Here is a 16,408-nt window from a genome sequence, read left to right on the forward strand (position 1 = left end):
ATATACTCGAGTATAAGCCAACCCCAGTGTAAGCCGAGGCACCCAATTTTGCCACAAAAAACTGGGTAAGCTTATTGACTCGATTACACTGCGTTCCAAATTATTATGCAAATTGGATTTAAGTGTCATAAAGATGTAATTTTTTGTTTTTCAAATAAACTCATAGATGGTATTGTGTATCAGGGCTCTTTGGATCACTGAAATCAATCTCAAACGCCTGTGATAATTAGTTTACCAGGTGAGCCCAATTAAAGGAAAACTACTTAAGAATGATGTTCCACATTATTAAGCAGGGCACAGGTTTCAAGGAATTTAGGAAAGAAAACGGATCTCTCTGCTGCTGAAAAGCATCAAATAGTGCAATGCCTTGGTCATGAGATGAAAACATTAGATATTTCCCAAAAACTTAAACGTGATCACTGTACTGTTAAGAGATTTGTGGTTGATTCTGAGCACAGACATGTTTGTGCTGATAAAGGCAGAATGAGGAAGGTTTCTGGCAGGCAAGTTCATCGGATTAAGAGAACAGCTGCTAAAAAGCCATTACAAACCAGCAAACAGATATTTAAAGCTGCTGGTGCCTCTGGAGTCCCTCGAACCTCAAGGTGTAGGATCCTTCAAAGGCTTGCTGTGGTGCATAAATCTACTATTCGGCCACTCCTAAACAGTGTTCACAAGCAGAAATGGTTGCAGTGGGCCCAGACATACATGAAGACTAATTTTCAAACAGTCTTGTTTACTGATGAGTGTCGAGCAACCCTGGATGGTCCAGATGGATGGAGTAGTGGATGGTTGGTGGATGGCCACTATGTCCCAACAAGGCTGCGACGTCAGCAAGGAGGTGGAGGAGTCATGTTTTGGGCCGGAATCATGGGGAAACAGCTGGTAGGGCCCTTTAAGGTTCCTGAAGGTGTGAAAATGACCTCTGCAAAGTATATAGAGTTTCTGACTGACAGCTGTCTTCCATGGTATAAAAAGCAGAAATGTGCCTTCAGGAGCAAAATCTTCTTCATGCATGACACTGCACCATGTCATGCTGCAAAGAATACCTCTGAGTCATTGACTGCTATGGGCATAAAAGGAGATAAACTCATAGCGTGGCCACCATCTTTCCCTGACCTCAACCCTATAGAGAACCTTTGGAGTATCATCAAGCGAAAGATCTGTGAGGGTGGAAGGCAGCTCACATCAAAACAGCAGCTCTGGGAGGCTATTCTGACTTCATGCAAAGAAATACAAGCAGAAACTCTCCAAAAACTCACAAGTTCAATGGATGCAAGAATTGTGAAGGTGATATCAAAGAAGGGTTCCTATGTTAACATGTAACTTTGCATGTTAGGATGTTTTGGAGTTAAATAGCTTTTTTGTTCGGTGAATGTGACCTCCTAATGCTGCAAATTCCACACATGAGCATTTTCAGTTCTTTAAAACATATCAAATGTTTAGAAATTGTACTGTGCCTAATAATTTGGAACAGTGCAATTTGACTTTTTATTCATTTTGGAGATTATACTGTTATCATTGGGAGGTTTCTTCAATAAAATTCGATGCATACTCTAACGGGTGATGACTTTTATTAGACTGACTGTCATTTGTACCGACTATTTAGGAAAATCAGAGAAAAATATCATTTGCATAATAATTTGGAACACAGTGTATATGCCGGTTATGCATTGTACCCTCATCCCTGTCCTGGTATGCATGGCTCCCCGGTCCCTGTCTTTGTATGCATGGCTCCTTATCCCCCAATCCTTGTATGCATGTCTCCATCATCGTTGTCCTGGTTTGCATGGCTCCTTATCCTCTATCCTTGTATGTATGGCTTCTTATCCCCTGTCCTTGTATGTATGGCTTCCCCCATATCTGTCCTTGTATGCATGGCTCCTTATCCCCTTTCTTTGTATGCATGTCTCCATCATCGCTGTCCTTGTATGCGTGTCTCCTTATCCCCTGTCCTAGTACGCATGGCTCCCCGGTCTCTGTCCTTGTATGCATGGCTCCTTATCCCCTATCCTTGTGTGCATGTTTCCTATTAAAAAAACAAACATCCTACTCACCTTGCCTGTGCGTCCTCGTTGCATTTCGTTCCGGTGCCAGCAGCATTTGCGGATCTGCAACGTTTCTGCACCCATTGACTTCCATTGAGTCAGTCAAATCCGCAGGTGTAAAAAGATTTGCGGATTTGCTGCAAATGTGCATGCCAGAAACGCTGCAGAAAGTCAGGAGGAAGAGTGTATGGGCGGAGATTGTGTGTGGGTGAAGTCTATGTGTGAGCGGAGAATATGAGCATGCCTCTCTGCCGGTGTCTGTGTGTGCAGCTAGGCATTGTCTGATGGAACTACTACCCCATCCAGCCATGTCTGCTGTTACATATAACAGTGACAACATGAGCTGATGATGGGATAGTAGCCCCATCATCTGACAATTGTGTTCAATTGTTAAAGCAAAAAAAACACATACCAAACACCTAGTCCCCGACGCCTTCGATCTCCTGCAACAAAAATAAAATAATAAACCAATATTTACTTACCTTTCTGACGTAGTCCATTTAAGTACGAGTGTCCCACAAAGATCTCACGTGTAGAACAGTCACCGTGAGTTCACCTGAGTTCGTGTTGTCACTTCCTTCACCGCTGAATGAGAAAATACTCGCGCAGCGGTGCCGTAAAGTGAGAGCACGAACTCCTCTCAGTGATACAATGCAGGAGGATTACCTCCTGTTAGTATGTCACCGGAGGCCCCGTAGAATAGTCACATCTCCCAATGTGACTGTTGTACACGTGAGGTCGTCATGGAACATTCGATATTAAAAGGACTACGTCGGACAGGAAATATTTGTGTTGGTTTATTATTTTATTTTTGTTGCAGGAGACGAGCGAGTTGGGGATTAGGCGATGCAGTAAGTATGGTAAATTAAGATTACTAAAGGACTTTATTCTGGCTGTTTCTTTATTGACCATATAACTTTAGGATTAGTAATGGATAGGTGTCTTATAGATGCCTCTCCATTACTAATCTGTGGGCTTGATGTCACCTGACAATACAAAGGTGACATCAACCCCACAAATATCTCACTTTCCACCGCTACTGGGCAAGTGGGAAGAGCGAGGCTAAGTGCCAGAATTGGCGCATCTATAAGTTGCGTCATTTCTGGGCCAGCTGAGAACTGATGTTTTTACCCTGGGGGGGTGCCAATATCCATGGCCCCTTCCCAGGTTATTAATATCAGTCCGCAGCTGTCTGCCTAGCTTTTGATGGTTCGATTTTATAGGGGAACCCCATGTCAATTTTTTTCTGGGGTTCCCCAGTAAAGGAAGCCTTGGAACCTTTATGGTTATTGTCTCCTTCCCAGAATGTTAAAATCAGCCCTCAGCCGTCAGCTTTCCCTCTGCTGGTTATGAAAATTACGTGGGAACCCACACAATTTTTTTAAAAGATAAACAGATATTGCGTTTCACGCACTATAAGGTGGTAAGTGAGCACTATATGGCAGTATATAAGCACTATATGGCAGTATATAAGCACCATAAGGTGGTATATGAGCACTATATGGCAGTATATAAGCACTATATGGCAGTATATAAGCACTATATGGCGGTATGTGTTCACTACATAGCAGTATATCATGAGTACTATTTGTTGGTACATGAGCACTATATGGCAGTATATAAGCAATATATGCTGATATGGTGGTAGAGCAAATGTTAGAGGAAATATATATACATATATATTATATTCACTTATATTTGTTTTGTGTGTGTAAACATTATATTTTTAACATGGTATGTAATGATATGGTCTTCAATGGAGAATGTAAAAAAAGAGGTTGGACAAGGAAATGACATCATAATTATTTTTTTTTTGTTGTTAAATAATATATCTTTATTTAGCTTGCAAATCTGCATCAAAACTGCGCGGATTTTCATCTGCGTTTTATGCCAAGACAGGAAGAATCTGCGGAGATTTTTACAAGAGCACAAATCTGCAACATGTGCACATACCCTTATGCTTACCTGCTGCCATCTTCACCTTTTATCACCATTGCTCCTGTCCGTCTCCAGCAGTTTGTGAGCTGTTGGATCTCTCCAGTGTTTCGTGGAGGTCACCACTCAGTACAAGTCTATGAGCGCCTCGTTCTGTTTTCTATACACTGAGACCTGGTGATGTAACTGCCGACCCATCAGAAGTTGGTGTCACAAGATGACGCTGCAAGAATGGAGCAGCGGTGAAGATGCTGAAGGGTAAGTATGAGGCTGTGTGCCCACGTTGTGTTTTTTAAGCGTTTTTGCCGCTGTGGAAACGCTTAAAAAACGCTAACAAAATGCATCCCATGCAATCCTATGGGATTCCGTAATTGCTGTGCCAATGCTGCGGATTTTTCCGCTGCGGAATCGCATAGTAGTAAAATGCGCAGCATGTCCATTAATTTTGCGGAATCGCGGCGAATCCACCGCCATAGGATTGTATTGAAGCGCTCACTTTACGCATGTGGCTATGCCCACCGTACGTAAAGTCAGCACTTCATGTGCAGATGGTACCCAGGGTCTGGACGAGAGGAGACTGTCCTCCATGCCCTGGGTACCATATTCCTGTAAAAAATAGAATTCAAATAAAAAATAGTGATATACTTACCGTCTGTCGGCTCCCGGAGTCCTCAGCAGCGCTGCCGGGAAGTTCCGTTCCCCAGCTTGCTTTGCGAGACTGACCTCTGATGACGTCGCGGTATACAAAGGTCATTCTCACAAAGCACGCCTGGGAACGAAACTTGCCTGCACCGCCGTTAAGGACCGGGATCGCCGCTGAGGAGATCGGGGGCCGCCAGGAGGTGAGTATATCCCTGTTTTTTATTATTTTTAACATCCTATCTTTTATTTTTGATGCAGCATAGGCAGCATCAATAGTAAAACGTTGGTCACACTTGTTAAGCACTATGCCTGACAAGTGTGACCAACCTGTCAATCACTTTTCCAAGTGATGCTTCAAATCGCTTGGAAAAGCGCTAGCATTCTGCAAGCTAAAAACGCTTGTGTTTTACAGGAAAACGCATGCGAAGTCCGCATGTGTTTTACCCGCGGCTGGGAGTTTCGGAAATGCTGCGGACAATTCCTTGTAAACTAAGATTGGGTGCATTATATGACCAGGCGACGAAACTTTTGTCTTGCCAAAATCCGACCATTCTGTGTCCATTAAATGATCAATATTTCTGCATTGATGCCAATGTATTTTCTTAACCTAAACCACATTTCGGAGGGTTTCAGCTTTCAAAAGGATAATTTATACAACCAATGGATGAATTTAATGTCAGGTTATAAGCTTCTTTTTACAGAACATGAATAAGCGACATAACTTCTGTCAGGGAGTGTATATCTATCCTCAGGGTTCTGGCAGTGAAATTACTCTGCTCGGCTGATGAAATGTCGGGTTTCCTATGAGATGGGTGCGTGGTCCATGGACCATGCGATTTTTTTTCTCGTATCCATTGACATGCATTGGCGTGTCTGGTCTGATATACGCGGCCATTCACACCATGCTGCGATGTCTTTCTCAGCCTGATTATAACTGAGGAAAAACTCGCAGGTGAGCACTGACTCATTGAATAACATTGGTCAGAGTGCAATGTGATGTTTTCTCGCACTGCACTCCTCTGTATTGTACACCAGTGTGAGCGAGCCCTAACTCTCAGGGTAGGTGCACACGGTCAGTAATCGGCAGCGCTTTGGACGCAGCACATGTCCGCTGCCGGCTATTGATCGCAGGTGATTCCGCATGTGATCACTGAACCATGTGGAATAATCACGTCCAATACACTGTATGGGTGAAATGTGTATTGCGGAGGCTCACGTCTCCATGTGATAAACAGACATGCTGCGGTCTGGAGAGACGCTCCACATGTCTGTCCCCATGGGTGATCTGCGGTCCGTCTCTGGAAGCATAGTGGGCATGAGAGTGCCTGAAATCCCTCCCACTATGCTGTAACATCTGGACGCTGCGCAAGTACACAGTGTCCAACCTGCAGCATTTACTGACCGTGTGCATCTGTCCTCAGAGTCTAGTGGTTTTGTGAGGGAAACATCTGTTACTGCAGCAAAATAGGGAATGTGACTACCACCGCTGTAACTGGCCACTACTCAGTAATCTGTGCACTTTGTAAGGCCGGGGTCACACTAACCGACGCAAAATACGGTCAGTATTTTACATGCGTAATACGGATGAATGGCCCCTAAACAGTGCTCCGTATGTCATCCGTAATCAAGGTGAGGTCGCGTATTTTGCGCATGTCAGCATCTGTATGTAATCCGTATGCTGAGATTTTCTCACAGGCTTGCAAAATGGACATATAATGGAGCCCTATGGCAGGGTTTCTAACACAAACCAAAGAATAGATATAGACACATAGAATGTATATATGTGTATATATATATATATATATATATATATATATATATATATATATATGTATTCTATGTGTCTATATCTATTCTTTGGTTTCTTTATTAAACCTGTCAGTGTGAGTTTACTGTATAGCGCACTGAATTGCCGGCTTTGCTAAAAGACACCTGGTGCGTATTTCTCGCAGGTCACATGTGTGGTCCGTGTGTAATCCATATTTTTTGCGCACCCATAGACTTGCATTGGCGTATTACGGCTGTAGTACGCTGACAATTGCAGCATGCTGCGATTGGCACGGAGCGTAGAATACGGATGAGAAATATACGGCTGGTGCGAGGGACCCCATAGAGAATCATTTGTCCGTGTGTAATGCGGGCTTTTAGCGCCTCTCACTCGGCCGTATTCCTCGCCAGTGTGACCCCGGCCTTATAGGTCATCTGATGACGGGTGAGGAGAGACGTGCAATTGCCTGTGCCGTTTACCTGCTTTCCCTGGTAATGTACAGTGATTCTTTCCTTTTATTTTGTTTTTGATATCTAGTGATCTATTATGGATTGATAATGGGATATAACTAGTATTGGTGTATGAGTTGCCGGATATTTAGCACCCATTACAGGTCTCTTCTACATTTGGGCCCTCTTGAATAATTGTTTTAATCTTGTTATAATTTTAAGAGTACTAATAAAATATTATATTGTTTTAAATCTTAATCTCTGGAACTCTTCTTTCGGCTATGTTCACATGTAAGTCCGAATTGTTGTTGATATTAAGCATATGCCCTGCAGGAGATAAAAGAACAGCAAACAGTGCATGAAAATAATATAGGGGGCTTAATTAATATCATCCCACCGCTTTTACAGTGGGGCTGCTGGTAATAGTAGAGTGCAGTGGGATGAATGGAGTGGTGGTCAGGCTGCCGAATGATGGGGGCACAGTGCTCCAACTCCCACCAGTCAGTACTATTGTTTACCGGCCCTGCGGATAGGTGGTTTCACCGGAGAACCCCTGTATCTAGTGACACATCCCCCATATATCCAGCTTTCCCAGGACTCTGAATGGCAGCAGCCTTGTGTCTGTCCCCACAGAGGCTGGTATATGGCTTTTCTAGGCTGCAGAATGCCACGTGTGAGCAGTGATGCTGGAGTATGGGAGCCTGTGAGGCTCTAATGACCCATCCGCCTGGCCATGCTGTGACAGTCCTCCATGCCGGAGCTGCGGCTCAGTGTGGGGGTCCGGGCAGGGGGGCTTTCTTGCTGTTTGAGCATTGAGTTCAGTCGCTGCCTGAATACAAGGAATGTGCAGCACAATGCGGCTAGCACAGGAATAAATGATGACTAGGAGGCGATTGTGTCTGTCACCAGCCCTGACCAATGTCCCCTGACCGGTCCTGTACTTCCGTCCTGTATGCCATGCTTGTCTCTACTGTCTACCATGCAGGGGTGCAGAGAACAAGAAATGTGGGCGGGGGAAGGGCGGCCTGTGCAGGCAATCACCTGATCGGTGCAGGGGAATGGGCGGAGCATCAGAGGGGACTTGTCTCCCACTGGCTGCTTGAATTCACGTATGCTAATGTAGAGAGGAGAGCAGATGCATTATGGGTGTGAGGTTTCCCAGCTCGGATACAAGTATAGAAGCTTCTAGTCACCCTGCAGTCACGGCTCTGATCACCCGCCATGGATCACAGATTACAGGGTCATTAGCAGTCACGTCCTGTGATGTCCCCTAATGTTACATGCAGGGTCCTGTCCCCTGGAGGGGCATCCCGGCCAGGAAGAGGTTAAGACTATACTTTCAGGGATCATTTCTATAGTGTGTGACTTGAGAAATGTGCTCTAAAGTGTCCAACCTTCCCAACCACGAGGAGGAGCTGTAGTGATCTCTCCTGAGCGTGAAGTGAGCTCTCAGTTCTGCTTCATTGCAGGGGCTGATTGCTGGTGATGATCGTTCTCCTTCTCTGTTACAGGGAGGGCGGAGGGGGAGATCACAAGCTGAGTGGGTGGGTTATTAAATAAGTAATCAAGATTAGATGGAGACAACTTTTTGTAAGTGTTTATGTAACTAATAATTTCTAGAAATCCCATCCACTGTAGTTTAACAGCTGACCTTTGGAGGCTGCTGAAATTTCTGAATGTGGTAAGGTAGCCTAATACCCGGGAACTACAGCAAGTGGCCGCGGAAGGAGACAATGAGAACGCGTGCGGCTGCTCACACCCCGGCAGCATTCGGACGTGCGGCTGCTCACACCCCGGCAGCATTCGGACGTGCGGCTGCTCACACCCCGGCAGCATACGGACGGTGATCACTTTGAACACTGTCAATGAAAAACAGAGAAAGGACCCCTGTATGCAAAGGAGGAGGCGGAACGTGCACCAAACTCATGATGGACGCCCTTTAAAGAGGTTATTCACTGCTAGGACAACCCCTTCATTAACCCCTTATTGGGTTTGGTTCCAATAAAATAAAAAATTCTCACCTCCAGTGCCGGCGCTGTTCCACCATTCGCAGTCCCAGGGCTGTGATGCTCCCAATCAGCGCTGGGTTTTTGTGTCCAACCCCCTACTCAATGCAGGAGTCACTAAACCATCTCAGATGTGTGTCCAGCCTCTGAAGACTTCCATTGCAGGAGAACTCACCACCTCTTGTGGAAAATGTATTTTATTTTCTATTCTCTGAGTCACCCCAGGTCATGAACCCACAACCATAAAATTACCATTACAGACAGATACTTTACGCTACTAAGTCACAAGCCCTGATGATTAGCCACAGCCCGGACGACCTCTTCATGTTCGGTTTCTCCGAATGTGGGGACAGTGACGCCAGCACTGATTGGGCACCAGGCACCATGTGTCATTCCATCGCTTCACACCCCTGGAACCGCGAGTGCCGACACCACTGGATCAGCGCCAGCATTGGAAGTGAGTATGATTTTTTTTATTTTATTAAGGCCAAACCTTTACTTGAAGACGGGGTTGTCCTAGTAGTGGATAATCCCTTTACAGCTACAGTCACACTATCAGTATTTATAAGCCAAAACCCGGAGTGGGTCAGAAATGCAGAATTAGTGCACGTGTTTCTATTATACTTTCCTCTGATTGTTCCTCACCTGGTTTTGGGTAACAAATACTGATGTAAAATACTGACCACATACTCAGTGTGAACGAGGCCTAATATTGAGTCTTTACAGCGTTTTTTTGGCAGTAAGAACATTGGGTATAAAATGCAGCTATTTGGTGAAGGTCCGTGTGATTTATCTACAGTATATGGTAATACCGTTAGATTTGTGAACCAAAAACAAAAAAAATGTGGCACAAATGCTTTTCTGCATTTTTTCTTTGTTTTTGCAGTTTTTCATTACTTTCAATTGGTAAAAGAAAACTGCAATGCTTAATGTCAGGAAAAAAGCAAATAATTCTGAAATCTCATTGCTTTTGCTGGTTCTATAAAACAAAGCTTCTTTTCCGCACAAATAAACGCCCCACAAATAATACTGAAAAACCGCACTGTGTGAATACCCCCTTATACTATAGATGATTACTATGTGATTGGTGCGGATCTGACATCTCCTGCACAGCCCTCAGTACCGGCGGTGGCTGAATGTATCGGCAGTGGCACGTCTGCCATGTACAGTGTATGTGCGCCACTTGCCAGCTCAGCACTAACACTGCACAGTCACTTATGCTAATGTGAGAGGAGAGCAGATGCATTATGGGTGTGAGGTTTCCCAGCTCGGATACAAGTGTAGAAGCTTCTAGTCACCCTGCAGTCTCTGATCACCCGCCATGGATCACACTGTATCAGCGTTTATTTACAGCCTTGTTATGTGTGATGTTGTGTTAATGAGTCTCCCTCATGTTACCCGCAGGGTCCTATCCCCCGGAGGGGCATCCCGGCCAGGAAGAGGTTAAGACTATACTTTCAGGGATCATTTCTATAGTGTGTGACTTGAGAAATGTGCTCTAAAGTGTCCAACCTTCCCAACCACGAGGAGGAGCTGTAGTGATCTCTCCTGAGCGTGAAGTGAGCTCTCAGTTCTGCTTCATTGCAGGGGCTGATTGCTGGTGATGATCGTTCTCCTTCTCTGTTACAGAGAGGGCGGAGGGGGAGATCACAAGCTGAGTGGGTGGGTTTTTTTTTTTTAAAACTTAATAATATTAGAAAGATTTATGCTTGGTTTGCTGCTCTCAGTGATGTTTTCTCTGTTTTGAATCCCAGCTGTGGCTGATTGTGAGTAGTGGTGCCCCCTTCAGCTCTGTATGGTGGGCTTCCCCCATGTGTGTTACTTGCCAGCTCAGCTGCTCAGACTTCAGGTATTTGGTGTCCTACAGACATAAGAGCACTCTGCATGGCACTGAATTCTCCAGTTTCCTCCCACAATCTAAAGACATATGATGGTGAATCTAGATTGTGAGCCCCAATGGGGGCAGTGACGTGTCGGCACTCGCGGTCCCAGGGGTGTGAAGCGATGGAATGACACATGGTGCCTGGTGCCCAATCAGTGCTGGCGTCAATGTCCCCACATTCGGACAATCCAAACATGACGAGGTAGTTCGGGCTGTGGCTCATCATCAGGGCTTGTGACTCAGTTCATGACCTGGGGTGAGTCACAGAGAAAAGAAAAAAAAATACATTTTCCACGAGAGGTGGTGAGTTCTCCTTCAATGGAAGTCTTTAAACAGAGGCTGAACAGACATCTGTCAGCGGTAAATCCTGCATTGAGCAGGGGTGTGAGCAGCCGCACGCGTTCTCATTGCCTCCTTTCTTCTGCCGCCGCTTGCTGTAGTTCCCGTGTATTAGGCTACCTTACCACATTCAGAAATGTATGCAGCATCAAAACCGCAGTAGCCGACTGTTATAGTATAGTGGATGGGACTTCAAGAAATCAGTGTAGTGAATTCTAATTGAGTAAAACAATCATTATTTATAAAAACAATTCTGTTGAGTTCTCTCTTTCATTAGTTATTTAATAACCCAACCACTGAGCTTGTGATTTCCCCCTCCGCCCTTCTATTGGTCCACATGTTACATAGCACACACTGCACATTAATACAACATTTAGAGCGTGATTGATTCAGCGCCATCTACTAACTACACATGAAATGTCAAGGTATTGCATAGCACAATCTGTTATTACACCTATAAACAAAAGATCTCTTTCATTTTCATTCCTTATTAAAACTCAATTAAAAAAAAAAATATCCCCCCACTCAGCTTGTGATCTCCCCCTCCGCCCTCTCTGTAACAGAGAAGGAGAACGATCATCACCAGCAATCAGCCCCTGCAATGAAGCAGAACTGAGAGCTCACTTCACGCTCAGGAGAGATCACTACAGCTCCTCCTCGTGGTTGGGAAGGTTGGACACTTTAGAGCACATTTCTCAAGTCACACACTATAGAAATGATCCCTGAAAGTATAGTCTTAACCTCTTCCTGGCCGGGATGCCCCTCCGGGGGATAGGACCCTGCGGGTAACATTAGGGAGACTCATTAACACAACATCACACATAACAAGGCTGTAAATAAACGCTGATACAGTGTGATCCATGGCGGGTGATCAGAGACTGCAGGGCGACTAGAAGCTTCTAGACTTGTATCCAAGCTGGGAAACCTCACACCCATAATGCATCTGCTCTCATCTCTACATTAGCATAAGTGACTGTGCAATGTTAAGGTACTGTCACACTAAGGCCTCTTTCACACATCAGGTTTTCACCGTCAGGCGCGATCCGGCTCTTTTGACAAAAACCGGATCCGGCGAAATGCAATGCCGGATCCGGTTTCCCCCCATTGACTTGCATTAGCACCGGATGGCCTTGCGTTTCGTCCGGTTTTCGCCGGATCCGTCAATGTGTCGCAATCCGGCGTCTGGAAAAAACGGCTACTGTAACGTTTTTTGTCTCCGGCGAAACAGCCGGAGTCCCCGGATCCGGCGCGTCCGGCTTTTTCACACAATGAAAGTTTATGAGCGCCGCAATGTGCCTGATCAGGCGAAAGCCGGATCCGGGTTTTTGGGTCTGAGCATGCTCAGTAGCTCTGCCCACAGCACACATATATAAAACCATGACAGTGGGACCCTCAGCCACACTCAACATGCCACCCAAGACAGGAACCAGCCGTAGGAGAAGGCAGGAGACAACTACACCACCACCAGCACCACCACCCCAAATGGAGCAAAGCGACCATGCGGAACAACCGGAGGGGAGTCCACCAGCAGATGACAGACGGTAATTATCAAATCCCCCATTCCTCAAAACTAGAGCCATGGAATATCAAGATATTCATTGGCCCTTTGTTTCTCTTTATTCAACAACCGCCCAAGAGATGCAGCAGCAGCACCACCCACAGGAGTGGAGTCTGACCAGCAGGAGGACACCACATCTTCTTCTGGGAGCCCTCCCTCGCATCGTCAGCGTTTGACGGTAAGTTATAACACATAGAAAACAATGTACCGCAGACATCACACAGCAAACAAATATGCCAACATCCAAACACATAAATTTTTTTCTTTTCTTCTCTAGTCTTCCCAATCTGGTGCTCGGCCAAGAGGTCCTCGCAGTGCCTCCCAGGGTCGTCGGTGACAGCAGCACGGCGGTCACCAGCGTGTAAGTATAATAATTTAGTTACATTTTGGTACACTTTTTATTTCATGTCTTAAAGTGTGGTGCCTAATTTTGATATTTTTCTCTTTTACTCTAACAGCCTTCACAGCGTGCTCCCGACTCAGACGGTGAGGATGGAGGAATTGATGTGGACCACCTCATCGATCTCGTCAGAGAAAGGGAGCCGCTATGGAATATGGCTGAATTCCGCCATGCTGACCTGATTGTTACCCGACGGCTCTGGGAGGAAATCTGTTCGCTCCTTGTGGACCGCTGGGAGGACCTCGATGCTCGGGCCCAGATTAAAGAGCGTAAGTATATACAGTACCGGTTGCTTGATGTAAACCAGTGTTTCCCGAACTCCAGTCCTCGTGGTCCCCACGGATCATGTGTTCAGGATTTCAATTTACTATGGAAATCCTGAAAACATGACCCCTGGGGACCATGAGGACTGGAGTTTGGGAAACACTGATGTTGTATACTAACCACTCCTTTCTCGTTTCAGGGGACAGAATTGTGAAGCGGTGGCAGTCTGTGAGGGATCGTTTCAAGAAGGAGTTCAATAAAGAGATGCGGACCCCGAGTGGATCTGGAGGACGCAGGAGCAAGTACAAGTACGCCCGAGCCCTGTCGTTCCTCCGGGATACAATGGTCACCAGAAGGTAAATATTACACACCACATGTAAAAAAAAAAATGTTTAGATGTAAAAAAATTTTTTCAGCCAGGGCCATACCATGTCACTATTTTAATTGTTTTTTTTTCTTTTTATTCCACAGCACGGTGAGCAGCACTCGGGAGCCTGCACGGTTGGACCCTTCTGAGGTGATCCCTTTGGAGACCGGCACCGAGGGACACTTCGACCGCCCCGGTACATCTGCACCTTCCCAGCCTTCCCACACATTCGACCCATCTGTCCCATTCACCAGCACAGGAGCATCGTGGCCGCCTACATTACATGAAGCTGCTGGTGAGGAGATCGCTTTCCCTTTACCCCACCCTTCTGCCCCTGCCACCTCTAGTACACCTGCGGGTACTGGGCGGCAGCGGCAGAGGGGTCAGGAAAAGACTTATGCGCCAGAGTTCTTGCATCTGAATGCATCTTTCCAGAACTGTCTAAAAGTCTTGTCAGAGCAAATCTCCGCAGGCTTTCAGCAGATCAACTCCAGCATTCTGGAGGTGAAGACACTTCTGCAAACCATGCATTCAGAAGCAAGATCTTCGCCAAACCACACCTTTTTCAGGTCTGTTGTGGAGCACATGGAAACGCTCTCTCCTAGCCAGCAGATGCATGTAATGCATTCATGCCACGGTGCTCTCCAGCACGTTACCTCCCAACCTCCTCCTCCCACCCCAGTAGTTCCTCCACCTGCACCCCCTCCAGCCACTTTCCCTCCTCCCCCTCCTATTACATACCAGCCACCTCCCCAGTACCAGCAACCTCCCCAGTACCAGCAACCTCCCCAGTACCAGACATCTCGCCACTTCCAGCAACCTGCCCCGTACCAAACTCCTTCCCCGTACCAAACTCATTCCCCATACCACTTTCCATCCACATCATCTGCTCCTACAGTCCCTGCCCAACCCTCCACTCCACCGCCCACCACCTCTTCTGCCTCCCACATGTCCACCCATTCTCTAGCTTTTTCCACACCATCACCTCTAACTGTTCCTTCCCCACCACGATCCCAGTCCTCTCTCCACACTCCCAGTGTCGAAGTGTCCCGCAGCCCCTCCAGCAGTATTTCCACCCCACACTACACAAATTTATAAAAATGTGTATGTAAATAAATGACCAATTTTATGGTTTCAAAGGTTTATTAAAAAAGTTTATTTAAATTTCAAAAAAGCTTACTAAAAAAAAAAATTTTTTCAATAAAAGTTTAATTATTGTTTTACAATGGTTGTCTGTCATTTCTTTCTGTGGCGAAATATGGTTAAAAAAAAAGGTTAAATACAGGGTGTTTAAAAGGTAAAAAGGTTTTCAAAACCAGGTATATAACTGTGGGTAAATTTTAGCTTTTTGCCACAGTTGTGTTCCTGGTTGTGTTTGAAGCAAAGTATTTCACCTGAAAAGTTGTGTTTATTGTTGGTGATTTCCTAACAATGTACACAACTTTTGTTAAAAGGTGAAATACTTTGCATAAAACACAACCAGGTACACACCTGTGGCCTAAAGCTAAAAATAGAGACCATGACAAGATAGCCAACTTTGGTTGGCAAAGGTATATACTGTTGGTACAGAAGGTACACAAGTTTGGTTAGGGCACAAATCTTTCACACTCTGTCATCCTGCCAGTGTACTCTGCCTTGAGGTGACATAAAGTATAGTGCAAAATTATCCCTCATTACTGAAACCGTCACAGAACTTCTAGTGGTAATGTCATGGTAATCTTGCAAGGTGGTTTCTTCAGAGGTGTCCTCAATGGAAATGGGTTCCTTGCAGATAACAAAATTGTGGAGTACCACGCAAGCTTTGATCACCTCGTCCACAGTTTCTGTCTTGAGGTTGATCGCAGTCAATAGGACCCGCCATTTGGCTGTCAGAATACCAAAGGTACATTCAACCATTCTTCTTGCTCTTGTGAGGCGGTAATTAAAAATGCGTTTTGTTCTTGTCAATCCTCTGCTACCGTACGGTTTGAAAAGGTGTTCTGACAGCTGGAAGGCTTCATCCCCTACACAGACAAATGGCATAGGTGGACCAGATGTTTGCGGCAGCGGTCTAGGGGGTGGGATCTGGAAGGTGTTTCCATACAGTTTACGCCCCATGGCAGACAGTTTGAAAACTTGAGAGTCATTGGAGCGGCCATAGGCCCCAATATCAACCGCAATAAATTTGTATTCCGCGTCAGCGATGGCCATGAGGACAATTGAAAAATATTTCTTGTAATTGAAATATTCCGATCCCGATCCGGCTGGCTTTACAATGCGGATATGTTTCCCGTCCACAGCGCCCAAGCAGTTGGGAAACTGACATATCTGTTGAAACTTTTCTGAAATTTCAATCCACCTCTCTGTTGTGGGCTCTGGTAAAAACTCTTCAGCTAAGGAGTCCCACAGTGCACGGCATGTGTACTTCACTATTCCAGATATGGTGGAAATCCAGAGTCTGTACTGGAAATGCAGTGACGAAAGGGATTCTCCAGTTGCAAGAAATCTGTGGGGAATTAAAAAACAATCAATTAGTTTAAAATCACAGCATTACATACCTAAACTCAGCTATAACACTTGGAGATACAAACTACCACCAACAAGATTGCAGTGAAAGTGTGCTCTGATGCGAGCATATCCAATAAATGTGGCTTACCTTAAAGTCACCATCAGACGCTCTGCGGGTGAAGAGAAGCGGCAATAGGTGTCCGCTTTTCTTATGAGGTGTGCAATGCGCTCCACCAAGTAATCAAAATTCTCCATTTTCATCC

The 16,408-nt window shown here is 45.6% G+C and overlaps 3 non-coding genes across 3 annotated transcripts; 2 read left to right on the forward strand and 1 right to left on the reverse strand.

Annotated features, from left to right (window-relative positions):
* Positions 1–8,169: 8,169 nt before the first annotated feature.
* Positions 8,170–8,387, forward strand: LOC141089075 (small nucleolar RNA U3). The gene has a single exon (XR_012232167.1). It is a non-coding gene; the product is annotated as a small nucleolar RNA U3 (small nucleolar RNA).
* Positions 8,388–10,293: 1,906 nt separating this feature from the next.
* Positions 10,294–10,511, forward strand: LOC141089039 (small nucleolar RNA U3). The gene has a single exon (XR_012232154.1). It is a non-coding gene; the product is annotated as a small nucleolar RNA U3 (small nucleolar RNA).
* Positions 10,512–11,589: 1,078 nt separating this feature from the next.
* LOC141089043 (small nucleolar RNA U3) lies at positions 11,590–11,807 on the reverse strand. Its single transcript, XR_012232156.1, has one exon. It is a non-coding gene; the product is annotated as a small nucleolar RNA U3 (small nucleolar RNA).
* Positions 11,808–16,408: the final 4,601 nt, after the last annotated feature.

This window comes from Dendrobates tinctorius, unplaced genomic scaffold (genome assembly GCF_039654945.1).
Source record: "Dendrobates tinctorius isolate UK_male_01 unplaced genomic scaffold, ASM3965494v1 ptg000007l, whole genome shotgun sequence".
In the NCBI taxonomy this organism is placed as follows: domain Eukaryota; kingdom Metazoa; phylum Chordata; class Amphibia; order Anura; family Dendrobatidae; genus Dendrobates; species Dendrobates tinctorius.